Here is a 19,555-nt window from a genome sequence, read left to right as displayed (position 1 = left end):
CCTTGGGAACATAGGACCCTGGGAACATAGGACCCTGGGAATATAGGAATGACTGGTCTTCCCCACATTTTAGATGTTTGTCTCTTAGGTTTCTACAAAACCTATTTTCTGCTGTAAGTTGGTTGTTTGTTGATCTGTTTTATATAGTTAGTTGACACACTTAAGGGTGCCTTTCAGACCCCATGGTTTGCTGAGTGACCTTTTTATTCATTTCTGTTTTGAGTGTCATTTGTAGCTTTTAGGTCATTTTAGAGACTGTAAGTCTCATAGTGGTAGGAAACACTTTGAGTGAAAAGCTAATTAATTAATCGGTCATGACTACATGCACCGAATACAACCAAGTTTTATAGTGATGCATAATACAGCAGGTGCACTTACTTTATTCATGGGCAAAGCAAAGTTTTCACGGTAACACTTTACAATAAGGGTACATTAATTAAGGGTTAGTAATAATATTAAGATAATAAGCATTAACTAACCCTTAATTAACAGTTAACTAATGTGTCTGGTAATAATGTACTAATGGTGTTCATGTTGACTAAGGTATTAATTTATATATTTAATAGTTTATAAAGATGACCATTAAATAATGTTATTAAGCATTATTAAGCATTAACTAACCCTTAATTAATGTACCCTTATTGTAAAGTGTTACCGTTTTCACTGATGCAACTGAAGCAATTCCACACAGTGCCATACGCTGATCCTCAGAGTCTCAGGGAATCATTTCTCTTTACCTCTAACCCCAAGGACCTTTATTATCTTTTATTTAATGTTATTAAACAAATTATGGCCATGTACATTATGTCTTTCATTGGCTTTCTTTAAGCTTTTACATTTTGTTTTTCCCCTTTTAAAAAACAATTTTAAACATAATATGAAAAATGAAGCACCTCATAATAGGGCTGGGTGATATGGTTGAAATCAATATCACGATAATCATAAGGATTTTTCTCGATATCAATATATATCACGATATGGTTCATGTATGCAAAATCACGTTAAATAATCCAATTAATGTTCATCTCATTGAACCGAATGGTAATGTTCGGTGTGATGTCAAACAAAACAGAAATATTCAAATAATATTCCTACCATACCTCATTTTATGAGAGTTTTTAAGTAAAATTTGCTTGTCATCATCAAATGTGTCACGGTATCAAAATATCGTCATATCATCACGATATGATTCCACTGAAAGACGATAAACGATAATATTGAATTATCACCCAGCCCTACCACATAATAATAATAATAAAATGCATAGCACTTTTCAAAACAGTTACAAAGAGGTTTAAAAACAAATAAACACCAATGACAGAAACGTTATCAAAAGAATAAAATAAACAAGTTAAATATGTAACAAATTATATAAAAGCCTGTCTGTAAAAATAGGATTTATGAAGTAAGTTGAAAGGTGACAGTGATTTTGCCAGCCTATGCTCCTGTGCAGGGATAGAGGCCCAGACGGCAAAAGCCCATCGGCAAAAGAAACATGAGCAGTGACCCTAAATCTAATACCATCAATCTTTTCAATTAAAACGTAAAAAACTACCATGCCCAAATATGTGACTTCCGGTTTCGTAGAGATTTCTCTATGGGGAATATCAATGGGGTTTCACATAATCGTCCCTGTCACAGTCTACGTTTAATGCAGGATTTTCAAAGTTGGTCGTTAATGGATCATTATTATGCACTGTTACGACCCTGGCTCGGAGGGAGGTAACATAAAGGGACACTGACAACAAAATGAAGTTGCAAAAAGGAAGTGGTTTATTATCTACAAATAATTGCCAAAACCAAAAGGGGAAAGGGGGGAAAAGAAAGGTGGTGGCTGAGAACACTGCTCCTGCCGCCTGCTAGAAAAGAGAGTGTCTGGTAGGGGGAGGAGTGCTTTTATGCAGGCTGGAGCAGGTGTGGCAGATTGTCAATCATTCCAGCGGCGTCAGACATCTTTTACTCCACCTACAGGGTGGGAGGACTAAGACAGCACTGTCATACCCCCCTTAAAATGGTTGTCCACAGAGGCAACCTTAAAATCACACAGGAAAAGAACACAGGACAATGTTAAATTAGGTTTTCAGCATAACTACTTTTAAGCAAACTCTGCAGACTGTAACTTTCGACCTCAAGAGGGCAGGGATGTCCAAGTTGTACCCCTGCAGGAATAGAGCCCACCGCATGAGGTGGCGGTTTGAGTTAATCATGCTACGGAGCAAAACCAAAGGGTTGTGGTCGGTATAAACCACAGTACGTAAAGTGGAAGAGCCAACATACACATCAAAATGATTCAAAGCAAGGATGAGGGCTAGGGCCTCCTTCTCAATGGTGGAATAATGTTGTTCATAACTCTTGAACTTCTTAGAGAAGTAACACACAGGATGCTCTACCCCCATGGAGTCATCCTGGAGAAGGACTGCTCCAGCTCCTACATCACAAGCATCCACAGCTAGCTTGAATGGCTTACTGAAGTCAGGGGCTGCAAGGACCAGAGCACTGACCAACATTGCCTTAAGGTTCTCAAAGGGGCCTTCACATGTCTCACTCCACACAAAGGGACTCTTTGGACTGAGCAAGTTAGTTAATGGAACTGCAATGCTTGAGAAGTTTTTACAGAAACTCCTGTAGTAGCCTGCCATGCCAAGGAAACGCTTCAGCGCGCGTCTGGGTGTAGGAACAGAGAAATTCAAAATGGCCTCCATCTTGGCAGCTCCCGGACAAACCTGCCCACGCCCAACCACTTTACCCAAGTAAGTGACTGTTGCCTGTCCAAATTCACACTTGGCAAGATTTAAGGTTAAATTTGCCACACGCAACCTCTTGAACACTTCCTTAAGCTCCTGCATGTGTTCAGACCAAGTAGAGTTGTAAACAACCAGGTCATCAAGGTAGGCCTCACAGTTTGTCACTCCTGCCAGCACCTTGTCTACCAGCCGCTGGAAGGTAGCAGGAGCATTACGCAGGCCAAAAGGCATGACTGTGTACTGACAGAAGGCATCAGAGGTAACAAAAGGCAGAAATTTCACTAGCTCGCTGAGTAAGCGGAACTTGCCAGTAGCCTTTTAGAAGATCAAGCTTGCTTACAAAGACAGCTGACCCTACACGGTCGACACAATCATCCATGCGTGGTAGAGGGGAGGAGTCAGGCTTTGTAACAGCGTTCACTTTACGAAGATCGGTACAAAAGCGAGGGGTTTTATCAGGTTTAGGTACAAGCAAACAAGGAGAGCTCCAAGAACCTGAACTAGAAACAGCTAAACCATTTTCCAGTAGATAGGCAACCGCCTGTTGCATAACTGCCCACTTAGCTGGATTCACACGGTATGCATGTTCCAAAACAGTGGTTCTGCTAGGAACATCAGAGAACAGTCTCTCATTCTGCCGAATCAACAGAATGATATCGGTACATTCTGAACAGGGCAAATAGGAAAACTGGGAGTCCAAGTCAGCCAGTATCTTAGTGTTGGACAACCTACCCTGCAAAACCTTCCTTGTGGGCACAAAAGGTTCTTCAGCTAAGGTGGAGGGTGGGAGAGCATGTGACACTACTACAGGCTTCACAGATGGTAAGTCACTCTGTCTGTTACAATGGGGCTTCAACATGTTCACATGACACAGCCGACTTTCACGTTTATGGTCTGGAGTTTTAATCCAGTAGTCACACTCACTAACTTTTCCTTCGACCAAGTATGGGCCACTATACTGAGCCTGCAGGGCGGAACCAGGAAGGGGCAAAAGGACCAGGAGATCAAGTGTCTCCTGGAGAGATCTTGATCAGGCTTGCTTATCGTACCAACCTTTCATTTTTCCCTGACTTGCCTGCAGGTTCTCTTTTGCAAGCTCACATGCTCTATTAACCTTGAAGCGAAACTTGCACGCATAGTCCAGCAAACTAGAAGCAGGAGTTTGGTCAGCCAACGACGTCTCCTTCAGTAGCTTCAGGGGGCCCCGCACAGTATGGCCAAACACCAGCTCAGATGGGCTAAAACAAGGGACTCCTGTGTCACCTGGTAAATGGATACCATCAATCCAATCCTTCTCAAACTCCACACAGTATGCTCTCAACATAGACTTGAGAGTCTGATGGAATCTCTCTAGTGCCCCCTGGGACTCTGGATGGTATGCAGAAGATGGGCGATGCTGATTCAACAACTGCTGGAGCACCTGAGGAAAGAGACGAGACATGAAGTTAGATCCCTGGTTGGACTGGATGACCTTTGGTAAACCAAACACTGAAAAGAACCTAGTCAGAGCTTTGGATAGGACTGGGGCTGTGGTTTTGTACAAGGGGACAGCTTCAGGAAAACGAGTGGCTGCACACATAGTAGTCAACAAATACTGATTTCCTGATTTGGTGCGAGGCAGCGGACCAACACAGTCGATCAGAATTTGTTCAAATGCCTCACCAACAGCAGGGATAGGGTGCAAGGGAGCTGGAGGCATCTTTTGGTTAGGTTTACCAGCAACCTGGCACACGTGACAAGATCTACAGTACTGTGTCACATCAGACTTAACCCCAGGCCAAAAGATATGTCTCAGCACATGATCATAGGTCTTTTTAACTCCTAAGTGACCAGCAAGGCAATGGTCATGGGCTAAATGCAAGAGATCAGGGCCGTACACAGTGGGAACAATCTGGAACACACTGCTCCAGTCATCCCAAACAGACATCTTTGGTGGTGTCCACTTTCACATGAGTACCTCGTTACTAACAAAATACCTGAGACATGCCTGTAACTGCTTCTTCAGAAACTACATCCTCAAAGAGGGAAGATAAAGTTTCATCCCTCTTCTGCTCCAGTATAAGTTGCTCTCTGGATGGCAACTTACTTCTGAATCCCAAGTTAAGCTCATGCTCAACATTAGCAAGGAATGTATCACTAAGCACTACCTCCTGGGCTGAGTCTGCAGCCTTGGGACTGGCATGCTTATCTTTCATTGACATAGCCCGCATAACTGCACACACTGGAAACACCTCAAGATGCATTTGTGCAAGCTGATCAGGGCTTTCAGAAATCATAGGGACAGCAATTACCTCAGGCCTTGCCAATACTTTGCCTCCAGCCAGGTCATTTCCTAGAATCAAGGACACTCCTTTCATGGGAAACTGAGGGTGGACCCCCACTACAACACTACCTGACACTAGATGTGACTCAAGATGGACAAGGTGCAAGGGCACAGGCACATAACCCATCTCAACACCTCGAACAAGAGACCATCCATCAAAAAAGGTGCATAACCTGACAAGTCATCATCCCCATCTTTGAGGTCACCACCCACTCAATTCCACCATCAGTTGGTTTTGGCAAAGTAGTCGCTGCCAGCGTTTTCACAAGGGCAACAGACTTAACAGATGTTTGCTTCTTACTGAGAACAGGGCAGTTAGCAACAATGTGACCAGGTTTCTTACAATAGAAACAAACCTTGTCTCGCGATTTCCCCACAAAGCTTCTGCCTGGCTCACCACTAGCCTTGGAGGTGGAATGGATTGAGAGCCGGTGGAATCAGCTTTAGGAAAGCGGAACCCACGAGAAGAACCTTTAACTATAGGCCCACTGTTCTGTGCATTATGAAATGCACCCTTATGTGTCAAAGCAAATTCATCAGCCAGGACAGCAGCGTCCACCAACTTTATTACCTTCTGCTCATGTAGATAGGTGGCTACAGCTTCTGGAATACAGTTCTTAAATTCCTCGAAAAGAATCAAATGTCTAAGCTGTTACTGAGACTCTACCTTCTGAGACATGCACCATCTATCAAACAATGTCTCCTTCGCAAACTCAACGTAGTCTGAATGTCAAACTTGCGCTAGGCTCTAAAGCGCTGACGGTATGCTTCGGGGACCAGTTCATAAGCCCGCAAAATAGCCCCCTTAACAGTCTCATAGTCAGTGCTTTGGGTAAGAGTCAAAGAGGAGTATGCCTCCTGTGCCTTATCAACCAAGACACATTGCAACAACAGTGTCCAAACATTAGCAGGCCAGCCCAAAGTGGTGGCAACCCGCTCAAAATGAGGGAAATACTTTTCCACATCCCTCTCCACAAACTGAGGAACCATCCTGATGTGCTTGCTAACATCAAAGCCCGAATGAGGCGGCTCAGAAGGTACAATGCTGGAAACTCTAGTTTCTCTAGCAATTTCCAACTCTTTCATAGCACGCTCGTGCTCCAGCAATAGCTGCTTCTCAGCTCATGCTCCAACCTCAGCTGCATTTCCTGATAGGCCAGCTCCTAAAGTCTCAATTCAGTTTGAGCATTTGACCATGGTGGAGAAGAGGGTTGACCTAAAGTAGGTTCTTCTACCTTTGCCTTAAGAACACCACCGTCAATAAGGAAAGCCTTCAAAGCTTCTCTGACACTTTCCTTAAGTCTTTGTCATGATCTCAGCCTTAGCCCTTGTGATCTCAGCCCTAGCCCAGTTCTCTGAGCTGGTCTTGCATTTGGGTCCAGCCCCCCTCCTCACATTTGTGACAGTACGAACTGGCCATAATGGACCCAGCAGCCGGTAATTTTGAAGAAGAGCTTTATGAGCTACTTTTTATCCTCCAGTGCCTTTTTGGTAGTTGGAGGAGGGCACCTACTATGGAGCACAAGCATGCAGCCCTGACTATGGCACGCAGGGAAATGTCCTCAAAGCCTTGGCTGAGGAGCTCACTACCTGAGTGGATTAAGAGCTTCCTCGACCTCAAGCCTGCTAGCTTCCAGCCTGCATCTCGCCCTGTGCTTCTCGGCGTGCTAGCAACTGGCCAGCTAGCCTCCGGCTAGCTTGTTTCCTGCCTGTCCTGATCCAGCCTGTTCTGATCCGGCATTCCCCGAATCCCAGCAGTCAACTATGGATCAGCTGTGGAGCCACCCTGATGTCCAGTGGTCACCCTATGAAGGGACTCACCTTGCCATTTTCACAGGGAACCGCGGAGTCTCCAAGAGGAGGCAAGGTCCCCATGGCTCCCGACGCCACTGGCTCTCTCAGCAGTCCAGCGCCACAGAGTCTCCACTGCCCAGCGCCACAGAGTCTCCGCTGCCCAGCGCCACAGAGGTCCAGTCTGTTCCTGTTGAGCTGCAGCTGTCTCCTGTTCCTGCGCCACAAAAGCTCCCTGTCCCCGAGCTGTGGCAGTCTTCTGTTTCTGAGCTGCAAAAGCCTTCTGTTCCTGAGCTGCTAAAGCCTTCTGTTCCCGGGCTGCAGCTGTCTCCTGTTCCTGAGCTGCAAAAGCCTTCTGTCCCTGAGCTGCAGCCATCTCCTGTCCCTGGGCTGCAGCTGTCTCTTGTTCCTGAGCAACAAAAGCCTTCTGTTCCTGAGTTGCAGCAGTCTTCAGTACCAGTTCTGCTGCTGTCTCCTGTGGCTGTGCTCCAGCAGCCTCCTGTTCCTGTGGCTCCTCCGGCCATGCCTGCCGTCGTCCGGCCAGATCCCCAGCCGTCAGCCGCATCTGCCAATGTCCTGCCATTCCCCGTCGGCCATCTCCACCGACGGCCCGCTGAAGGACTTTGGTCCTGCATTCCAGTCTCCGGTAATCTCCAGTGCCTCTAGTGATTCCAGTGACTCTTCCAGTGCCTCTAGTGATTCCAGTGACTCTTCCAGTGCCTCTAGTGATTCCAGTGACTCTAGTGATTCCAGTGACACTGATGGCTCCAGTGACACTGAGGGCTCCAGTGACACCTTCGACTCCAGTGACACCGACAATTCCTGTGTCTCCCGTCTCTCCTGTGACTCCTGTGACTCCTGTGTCTCCAGTGTCCCCAGTGACTCCTGTAACACCTGTGCCGGTCCTGCTCTCCAGCCGCCGGACTCCCGTCCTGTACTCCAGTCCCCGGCCTCTGGTCCTGTACTCCAGTCTCCAGCCTCCAGTCCTGCATTCCAGTCTCCGGACTCTGGTACTGCACTCCCGCTGCCAGACTCCGGTCCTGAACTCCTGGCGCCAGAGGCTGATCTCGCAGCCTGCCCCGACCTGCAGCCTAATCTTCTGGTGTCGGCTGCATTCCCTGACCTCCAGCTGCGTCATCGACCTCCAGTGTGGCCTAGCCTTTGTCGCCGACCTCCTGAGTGGCCCAGCCTACGTTGCCGGCCTCCAGAGCGGTCCTGTCTATGTCGCCGATTTTCAGAGCTGCTCCACCACTCTGGTCGTCCACCTGCCCATCCTCCAGAGCTGCTCCGCCACTCTGGTCGTCCTCCTGCCCGTCCTCCAGAGCTGCTCCGCCACTCTGGTCGTCCTCCTGCCCGTCCTCCAGAGCTGCTGCGCCTTCGTTGCCAGCATCCAGGCCGTCCGCCTGAGGTTTCCTGTTCGGCCTCTGTCCTGCCTCCAGGCCGTCCGCCTGAGGCTTCCTGCTTGGCCTCTGTCCTGCCTCCAGGCCGTCCACCTGAGGCTTCCTGCTCGGCCTCTGTCCTGCCTCCAGGCCGTCTGCCTGAGGTTTCCTGTTCGGCCTCTGCCCTGCCCCCAGGCCATCCGCCTGAGGTCTCTTGCTCCGCACTGGTCCAGCCCCCGGGCCACTTGCCTCTGAGTCCCTCCTCCGGGCCCCCTCCACCCACCTTGCTCAGTGTTCCTGATCGGCTTGATTGGACGTCAGGAGCCGTCCCTTGACGGGGGGGGGGGGGGGTACTGTCATGATCTCAGCCTTAGACCTTGTGATCTCAGCCCTAGCCCTTGTGTCCTGTCATTGTCTGCCCCTGTCTGCTCCTGTTGTCTGGTCCATCACTTCATTTCACTCCCCTGCCCTGCCATCTTGTAGACATCCACTAGATGTCCTCAGACTTCCCCTTATCACCTGGTCCCCCCTCCTGCTCCCACACACCTGTATTCCATCACCCATTAGCCCAGTTACCTTGTTCCCTCTTCTCCTGCCTGCTTCAGCCAATCACCTCCCGGACTCTCCCCTGCCAGTCAGCTGTCCCTCATATGTATCAGTCTGTGTGTGTATATCTTGTCTTGTTTCCTTGTAGTCTTTGCCAGTTCGTTGTTCAGTTGTCACGCATGTGTTACCTGCCTTGTTCTCCGTTACCCTGTGTTTCTGTAGTTATCTCCTTGCCGTGTCACTGCCCAGGTTTGGTTCCGTTTTGCCTTTGTTCTGCCACCCTGTTTGTGGTTAGTTAGTTTCGGTTAGCCTTTAGGCCTGGTTTTGTCTTTTGCCTTTTTGGATTTGCCTGCCTTGGTTTTGTATGTTGCCTCAGTTTTGTCATTAAAGCCTTTTTCGTAACCCCAATTCTCTGAATCGGTCTTGCGTTTGGGTCCAGCCCCCCTCCTCACATTCGTGACAGTCTTCACTCACTACTCGTGATTTCAACCTCATAGTGAGCAGCAAGTTTTAGCAACTGATCTTTGGTGAACTGCTCCAATAGGTCCTCAGAAGGACCACTAATAAAGTCTTCTATGTTTGCTGCCATGCCTACACACAGACTGAAGAGAAAGCACCCAATGCTAAATCTCTCAAAATGACAGCCAGTCCACACCACAGATTCCTACTGATGCACAAGAAAAGCAGCATGCAGCTACTCAAAAGCAGCAAATAAATGCTCTCAAACCATTTTCCCAACTCACGGGACCATTTAGCAACTTCACATCGACATATGTATGTGCAAAGGAAAAACAACCTGAATCCAATTACTCAATGCAAAACCTGCTCGATAAGGCCACTAAGCTCAACCAGCAGCTGCAGTGCACTACTGTCACATATGTAACCTAATAACTCCCCTCTTGCCATGCTTCCTGCAAGTACAGCACAGACAATGAGTACCACCCAGCTAGCACTCTGAGAAACCCCAGTTCCTAGCTACCTATCCATCAAACTACATACAAACCTAACTGTCTTCTTTGAGGCGTGTCAGGCTCAAGGTGACTTTAAACGCTGAACTTCACTGATCAGCAACCTGTAAGACACAGGCTAAAGGCCCTGAAAACCGTACCCCCAACATAGACTAAAGCCCCCACCCAGGATTACCTCAAAACAAAAAAGGCAAAATAACAAAGTAGTGAACCGATGGATGGATCAGCCCAGCTGGAACACTCGCCGGCTAATTTACCAGGGTTTACTCAAAGACCAAGCAAAGCAGCCTCACCTTTACTTGCTCCAGTGACCTACACAACACCACAAGCACAAAGAGGAGTCAAACAAGCAAGCCAGCACACCATCACAAAGCAAGGGTAACAGATCACTATCCTACCAATGACAATCTAGTGGTTTTAATCAAACAAATCCAGAATTAACTATCCCGGACGAGCCCCCAATATGTTACGACCCTGGCTCGGAGGGAGGTAACATAAAGGGACACTGACAACAAAAAGAAGTTGCAAAAAGGAAGTGGTTTATTATCTACAAATAATTGCCAAAACCAAAAGGGGAAAGGGGGGAAAAGAAAGGTGGTGGCCGAGAACACTGCTCCTGCCGCCTGCTGGAAAAGAGAGTGTCTGGTGGGGGGAGGAGTGCTTTTATGCAGGCTGGAGCAGGTGTGGCAGATTGTCAATCATTCCAGCGGCGTTAGACATCTTTTACTCCACCTACAGGGTGGGAGGACTAAGACAGCACTGTCATACATAACATGCACGTCGATAAATCTTTTTGTTATCCATCCTTAGTCAACTCCCCATTTAGTTTACTTTGGAACGGCCACCACGACCTTGTTTTACCCTTAGGATATTTCCGTTGCAACTTTTGGAAAGGATTTCATTTCGTGGTCATAAACTATATAACTACATTACTGTCTTCCATCATTACAACCTTAAAATATCTTTGAAAACATATGGCGCAATATCACAGCACAACGCCTGATTAAGCATAAGCATTATTATTATTATTGTAAGGGCATAATTCATATAATTTTTTAAAATTCAGTTTTTGAGAATTTTTAAAAATATTTTTACATAAAGACTGGGCACTGAGTAAGCGGCAGTTTAAAGTGGCTGTGTACAGTACCATTTACAGCCAGACATTTTTATGCTCTGCGGACAAGAATTTTATTTGTGCATGTCTAAGGATGCTCTATAGCGATCTTCGTGTAATTTAGGCAACGTATGTGGGGTTACATGGATTGAATTACAGGGTCCGTACAGCTTTTTAAGAATGAAATCCAGCACTTTCAAGGCAAGTAATCAAACTTTTTCCAGCACCTCGGAGCTTTAAATCTCATACAATTCAAATTGTTATTTTGGTTACTCTGGCCGACCCCTAAATAAAACAGATCTCAAGAAAAAAATAAAATACATTAAAATGATTAAATCACAGTCAGATGGACCAAAGGAGAACAGAAATGGATCAGTGTGGTTTGTCTTGAGTGCACTCAAGTCCCTACCACCCCCATTTGGCAAGGAACATCCATCCAGCAGGCCCCAATGATGGTGAGGATGATGATGATGACGACGGTTAGATGAACCAGTGGAATGGCGACGACTTCAGCAGCGCAGAAAAACAGTCCAGGTTCCAGAGGTATAGAGAGCCTCCCCTATAGAAGTCCCTCCCCTTCCGCTGTCCCCCATGGGACCTTATTTCGGAAAAAATATGTACGGTAGTCAACGGCGAGAGACAAATAATTGTTTGAATTGTGCCATGAATTACACATGATATTTTGTCAATTTAAAATGGACAAATTCGCAGTTTGTCGTAAAACAGTAAAGTCACTCAGTAGTTTTGTGTGAAACCGCTCAGTGAACTACATCTCTCGTCTCGCACAATATACGTCACCGACACCAACATGAAGGAAACATAGGAAACACACAGGCATGGCGTTAACGTTAGCCCCCGCTGTACTAACTATCCTAAACCAGTTTAAATCCGTTCTTACTGTCTACCTTCCAGATTGTGTATAATACTACTGCTATCTGAGAGGGACTTAGCTTCAGCGGCTCTGGGCAGCTTGCGGAGAGAGAAAGTTATGACGTCACTTATGCCACTTTTGGGTGTGTCTTTCTAATTACGTATTTTCAGTCTTATATTTCAACAGTTTTACTTTTTAATTATTTGTCTCTCACCGTTGACTACCGTACATATTTTTTCCGAAATAAGGTCCCATGGTGGTCCACCGGAAGGGGAGGGACTTAGGCTTAGGCTCTCTATATGCTCTACAAAGACACATATCAGGATATCAAAGATGCATAATTGTTTGTAAACAGTTTGGTGGCTATTCTTCAAACAGATCTTCTCTTCGATGTTTGTGATCATTTATCTCTCAATCCTTCTGTCGTGTTTACTCGAACTTGCTAGCTCCTAGCTTTTTAAGAGTTTAGCTAGCCATTCTCTGGAACTAATGTCTTTCTTCATTGTTACATATGATTTTGTTCAGAATTCCATGATTATCTGCATTGTAGGTAGAGAGATAACAGTGAAACTATGATCAAAATAGTATTTTTTCTACATAATTGTGTTAACTTCTTGTAAAGGAAATAGTAGACAAGCAAGCAGTCTGCCAATCGCCATAAAAACAGAAGATGAAGGGCTTGGGATAGAGCTCCGATTTCAGTTTTCACCTGAAGATAACAAAAATTAATGGTTGTGTAACAGCACACAATTTTTATTAAGGTAAGTTCTCACAATTATACAACTTTATTCCTTTAAATTAGTAGATATTGTTCCATAAAATCTGACATGATTTGTAGAAAGTGTTACCACACTGATGACATTTGATAGTGTACAGGTGCTTTATTTATTTAACCTTTATTTTGCCAGGTTGTGTCATTGAGATGCAATCTCTTTTTCAAGAGAGACCTGGTGTTAAGTGTCCCTCTCTTCCAAGGGTGCCATTTTGTAGTTGATCCTGACCTCTGACCTCCCTGTGGTGGAGGGCAAGAGAAATAAGAAATTCTGCCTCAGGGCACAATAAAGTATTGTATTATTATGACTGTCAAATGGAGATTTTTTTTCAGCAATAATGCAACCAGCAGGAGCACAAGCTGTCCACCCTCTGGTGTTTTCACTCAAGCCCAGTCTGAAAAGGCTTGACTTCTTTATTGGGATTTGATATCAAATTATGTCACATAGTAAATGTTTATTTCTAAAAGGAAAATAAATAACATGACAGTGATTCCATTTCTACATGCAACGATGAACTATTCTTTGATATCAATGGCAGAAGATGTAGGCACTGTTCTACCAGACAGAACAAATCAAACAGTAATAATATTTCACCAGTGCAGTCAGAGCTGTAAGTTAGCAGACTGACTTTCTATCTGTCGCTCGGTTTGGTGCGTATGTTTAGAAGGCGCGCCATTTTGAGAAAATTCAAAATGAAATTAATTCATCAACGGCTTCCCGATTTGAGATTTAAACATTTTCATGTCTTGGAAACGTTATCTCCGTCACTGAAATGGAATTATCAGCCATCTGATATCCTCAGACCGGTGGATGTGCTGTAGGAGAGGCGCTGTTGAACTGACGGCTGTTGTTGCTAGCTAGATAACGTTAGCTTTAGCTGTTTGGGAAATCACAGCGGCCCTATGGAGGAGAATTCACTGGATTTTCTAAATTGCCGAGAGGCACTGGAGTGGATAAATGCAAACATTTTAATTGAATAGATCAAATGACAGGCCCTCGGGAAGGCAAAGGTAAGTTCAGCCAACAATGCAAAGCTTCATGAAGATAGCTAGGAAACGTTAGCCAACCTGACCACACAAGAGAACGCGTTAGCTACCAGTGACGATAGCTAGCATTCATTCTAAGATGCATGTTATGATTAGCAGTAAAGGTAGCTAGTGAAGTTAAACGCTAGCTAACGGTGCGATGTGGATGACAACTTCAACGGAGTGAACTAAAGTTCACGTTTGTCAGCAATCTCACAGGCTAAATAGACAATACTCATAATCGAACGTTATACAAGTTAGGGAAGATAATGTTAAATCAACGTTAGCTAACGGCTAACGCTGGCTATATGGGTTACCCTAAGCTAACCTTATTTCAAAACAGAGAGCTACATTGTGTCATTCGAATTTTCAGGAGTATCTTAAACTGTAATTAACGTTAGATATGCTCGTTCATCCTCAACGTGAAATCTAAACATTATACTGTAAATCAACGTAATGCTGACGTTAACTCGGATAACATCAGCTGTAAGGTAACTACCAGTGTCAAGTGAGCTAGAACAAAGTAGGACGTCCGGTAATAGTTTCCAAAATAATACCCATATTCGCGAACGTATGTTGCCACATGAAAATAAAAAATACATTTGAGGAGGAATTGGTTGAAAATGATGCTACAACTCCCCCTCCCTTCCACAGCATGTATTCATAGCTATATAGACTAAATGCAAAATGTAAATGCCCCAAGACTCAATCACAAAATAAAACAGCACGGTAACTGTGCTTTTATTTTGAAGGCGAACATCTCAACTTCCGACCACACAGTGTCTTTTAGTCGCTAGCTTGACGCAGCTGAGGTGACTTGACTGCTAGGCTTTATATTAACTTCAGTCTGTAGTTAGCCAGCCTCTGGTCACCAGAGCCGAAAGCTAAGCTAAAGTTAGCTGGCTGCCCCAAACGCAGCAGCAGCAGCAACGTTTTCATTTAAGGCCACACTTATTCATATTCATCCGGTGGTAATCTAGGTTAAACACCTAGCTAGCTAACGTCACCCCTTATGTTTTTAATACGGCTCGTCTTGGTTTGAAGAACAGATCCTCCTCAGCTAAGCAGTCTGACTACATATTAGCCATCTGCCTAACATTGACAGCTTACGTTAGCTAACGTAGCGGTTCTGATTTCGAGTAATCAGAGAGAGTAAGCATAGAGTAATGCTAAATGAGCTGGCTATTGACTGAAAGCCTGTGAAATCTCATCTGATGCCACTCCTCTTTGATGGGAGGGACCTGACAACTAGATACCATTACTGAGAAAATATCCATTTACCGAATAATAATAATAAAAAAAAAAATATAAACTCACCAGAATCGTTGCTAATTATTACTGAAGATCAGTGGTCTTCAATCCTGATTATTGGGACCAAGAGTACTGCTGGTTTTCTATCCTTTCAGGTAGTTAATTGCATTCACCTGGTGTCCCATGTGTAAAATAGTCCCTGATTAGTCCCTGATGACTATCTGTATTGTAGGAAGAGAGATAACAGTGAAACTATGATCAAAACAGTCATTCTTCTACAGTCTCTATTTGTGTTAACTTCTTGTAAATGAAATAATGGTGAAGTTTAACAATTCATCAATTTGCTGGGGATCCCCTGGAACCCTCTAAAGGACCCCTGGTGGTCCCCGGACCCCACATTGAGAACCACTGCATTAGAAGAATGTAAAATTGTAGTTCAACTGCTCCTCTGTTTTGTACAATGGCGTATTAAGGCCATTGTTCATATGTTGTTGTTTTTTTGGTAATATTCCGAGAAAGAAATCAGAATTTATGATACTTACTTACCTGCAAAAATCACACCATAATCATTTGAATACGTTTTTCAATGAAAATGAGAATAATGATGTAAAAATGATCATTCCCTCTAATATCGCAAATCATATCGCAATTGCAATATCAGTCAAAATAATCGCAATTAGATATTTTTTTCAAAATCGTTCAGCCCTATGTCTGAGGTGTGGAGATGATTGAAATGTTCCATTTGGTTGATCTGACCTTGCAAAGTGAAGCATCATGGTTCCTTGCAAAAACACAATTTTTCCGAGTTTTTTTCTTGCAAGTTTCTGACTGTAATCTCAGAAATTTTGAGTTTGTTCTTTCCTCTTGGTTTTCAACCGACATGAGAATCAGGTGACTGGTTAGCTAAGCTGACATGGCAAAGTTTAGGGACACTTTGGGAATGCAAACAATACTTACTTTGGACCACCTGCTGGCTGCATGCATCCAGCAGCAAAGCCTGCTAATTCACCAAATGCATCATCTCAAACTCCAGAAAGCTCTGGGAATACATGTAAACAAATAAGCTGTTAAATAATTTGTTCTTCTCACAGCGGGAGAGGTGTATTCCTGCATTTCAAATGAGTGGAGCTGCTGAAAACTCCATTCAAGTCTGTTGGAAAGTCATCATGATGCCCTTGGGTCGTTGGTGTTGAAAGCTGCGCTAGTTCTGATTTTTATGTAAAAATCCATCCATTTTATGAGTCTAAATCAGGGAGTGGGGTTCCAACAGAGACAAGCGTCCCATCCCCATTGGTTTAGATCAGTGGTTCTCAACGTGGGGTCCGGGGACCACCAGGGGTCCTTGAGGGGGGTACCAGGGGGTCCCCAGCAAATTGATTAATTGTTAAACTTCACCATTTCTTGATTTACAAGAAGTTAAGAAGTGAACACAATTAGAGAATGTAGAAGAATTACTATTTTGATCATAGTTTCACTGTTATCTCTCTACCTACAATACAGATTCTGGACAAAGTCATGTGTAATACAAATATTCTCATATTTGGCTCCGAGAGACAAAATCTCATCAGATGGGGGTCTGTGGCTCTAATGTGGACTAAATTAGGGTCCTTGATATGAAAAAGGTTGAGAATCACTGGTTTAGATGCTTTAGATTCACCCTATTTGCTCAAATTAATTGCTCAAAAAAATTAATATAGTCTCTCTATTCTCTTTATTTTTATACATTTCTAATTTGCATACATATGTTACAGGGCATTTCAGGATTTAATTAATTTGTTTTTCTCATCCATGTCTACGCCTCCGCAATGGGTAATATATTTCATTGTGACAAAAATAAACAACTTGGTATATAATCTCTCTATTCTCTTTATTTTTTAGACATTTCTAATTTGCAGTCATGTGTTACACGGCATTTCAGCATTTCATTCATTCGTTTTTCCTAATCCATGTCTCAGCTGCTTGTCAAGTCAGCTAGTTTGTGAAGTTTATTTTGTCAAGTTACCAATGGGTGCTAATATACAAAAATAACAAGATACAAAAATGCCCTGTAATATGTCCTGCTAATTAGAAATGTATCAAAAATTTGCGCCATAACATCATACCTATCTAGAGAATTGTATAGTTGACAGTATAAACTAAATACATTGTAGTTACCACTGATTTGATTTCCACATAAATACAATCTTCCTTTATGATTATAACTACTAGATGACTGCTAACACCTGTTGTTTTTGCAAGGTTTTATCACGGCAAACATAGTTGATTTCCTTATTATTCTGTCTTATGTTCAATTCAGTTTATTAATTTCAGGAAACAGGAATCAGCAAGAGGTTTTGCTTGCCCCCATTGCTGTGGACAGGGACAGAATTTGAACATTCATTCATTCATTCATTCATTAACCTACAACATAGATTGCAATGACATTTTTCCTCCCTCTGTACCAAAAATGTATTGAACCATGACCACATATTTTTGGAATGGTGAGATTCTTATTGTCACTTTTAATTTCAAACTCTCATCCATCCCATGGTAAGGGAAATACATTAACCCAATATCTTCTTTTATTTGTCTTATTGTAACAATTGTCATGGAATTGATAAAGAATGGTGTGATGACAATATCCACAGTGAAAACCTCTCTGTGACCTACTCACAAAAAGTGATCAAACATTTAGTATTTAGCAGTGATGGAAGTACTCTGATCCTTTACTTAAGTAAAAGTACCCATACAGCAATGTAAAAAATACTCCATTACAAGTAAAAGTCTACATGAAAATCCTACTGAAGTAAAAGTACATAAGTATTAGCAAGCAAAATGTAGTTAAAGTATTAAAGTAAAAGTAGTGGTTTGGTCCCTCTGACTGATATTTTATTATATATGACATCGTTAGATTATTAATACTGAAGCATCAGTGTGTAAGCAGCATGTTACTGTTGTAGCTGCTGGAGGTGGAGCTAGTTTGAACTACTTTATATACAGTTATCTAGTTTAGTCCAGTGGTTCCCAACCTAGGGGTCGGGCCCCTCCAAAGGGTCACCAGATAAATCTGAGGGGTCGTGAGATGATTAATGGGAGAGGAAAGAAGAAAAAACAAAGTTCTGATACACATCTGTTTTCAGTTTTTGAATTTTCCTCTAATCTTTGATTTTTGCTGAAATATTGATCATTTGAACATTTATTGAAATGAAACCATGTGAGGTTTAGAGGGAAAAATCACTATTTGGTGGAGCTGTTAACAACTCATAGACATCTGAAATGTGACCCGACTACACACTGCTTTTTGTAAGACGTCAAAAGCCAAAAAGGTTGGAAACCACTGGTTTCATCTTTAACAATGTGTTGTATTTTAAAAGCTTGTTATATTATCCATTGTGTCAAATCTCCATCTGAAAAATAACTTTGAAACTTGTTGACTTTGGTGACTCTTCGAGTGCCTTAGTGGGAGTATTTTATGACAGCTGTCACAAAGAGACCCCTTATAGTTATACCTAGATTGAGCAGTTTTTTGCATATCAGGTTCAGAATTGAAGTTTGCCCAGAGCTAACGACATGGCACTCGCTCAAAAGATATTTTTGCTGCCGAATGTTTTAGTTGCAGCTAGATTGATCTAGCAACGCAGCTTTGCCTTACAGATGTGGAGTTTGGCAACTAACAAAACATTTTGGCTAACAGGCTACTATGATACTGAAAGACAGCTAACCTACTGTATAGTAGAGTGGATCTATTCTTCTTGACAGTACTCTGGGTTAATGATGTGGTTATGCTGATTATTCCAGGACTGCAATAACTTTGACTAGACCAACAGCTGAAGCTGCACACCTAGCAAGGCATTGTGGGACTGGACAGCATCTGTATTTGACTGTGTATTTGTTCACCTATAATATAATACTTCCATGCTAGAAACAAGGAGGTAGTCATAGTCATAGAAAGCAACACAGAATTTAACCAATTTTCACTGCGATGGTCTCATTTTTCTACAGCCATTATACTATGCTATCAAAATTAATTTGAGAATGATATATTGAGGTTAATATTCTGCATGTGGGGATTTAAGCACAATGCAAAAAAAAAAGTATGGAGGCAATGTGATTATCAAATATATGAGTTTAAAAAAGTGGATTTTGAGATTTACACAGAATAAGGGAATAACACTTTCTTAAAAGAGAGACACATCTGCAATAAATAACTGTTAAATGAATTGATTTTTTTCTGATGTGGTAATATTCTGTGTCTGTTTGTGTGTCCATTGTGTTTTTAAGGTGACCCTGATGTTGTCATGTTACAGAGGCGTATGCCGCAGTGCTTTCTGTGACCCGTCCTCTGCTCCCTTGAGGAAACTCTCAGTTGACCTGATCAAAACCTACAAACACATCAACGAGGTATGACAGAACCCTACTTGGCAAAGCACTGAACCGGTGCATCTTTCATAGTATCGAGTCATCAGGCACACATTAGACATGTTGCTCTATAAAAACATAGCAAGTGAATAACTTATTTCTCCTCCTATACACAGCTGAACTGAAACTTTGGCTGTTTTACACGAGTGTTCAGGTTAAACAGACGCAGTTTACCTGCCTAAAGTTCTGAAATAAGGCACACTTTATTAAAGAGTAACCCCACCCAAATCTTCAGTGAAGCCTGACACCTAATGGTGACAAGTAGGGTACTGCACTGGCCGTCTGCTATTGGCTGGTGTTTGTGCCGGGTGATGTCACCTTCCATAGAGTACAACAGGTGTGACATCACATCGGCACCAGAAATACTAGTCG

Source organism: Centroberyx affinis, unplaced genomic scaffold (assembly GCF_046629955.1).
Source record: "Centroberyx affinis isolate AG114_WGS23_722 - 3 ecotype Tasmania unplaced genomic scaffold, CSIRO-AGI_Caff_v1 ptg000492l_1, whole genome shotgun sequence".
Lineage (NCBI taxonomy): Eukaryota > Metazoa > Chordata > Actinopteri > Beryciformes > Berycidae > Centroberyx > Centroberyx affinis.
This window is presented reverse-complemented; position numbering follows the sequence as displayed.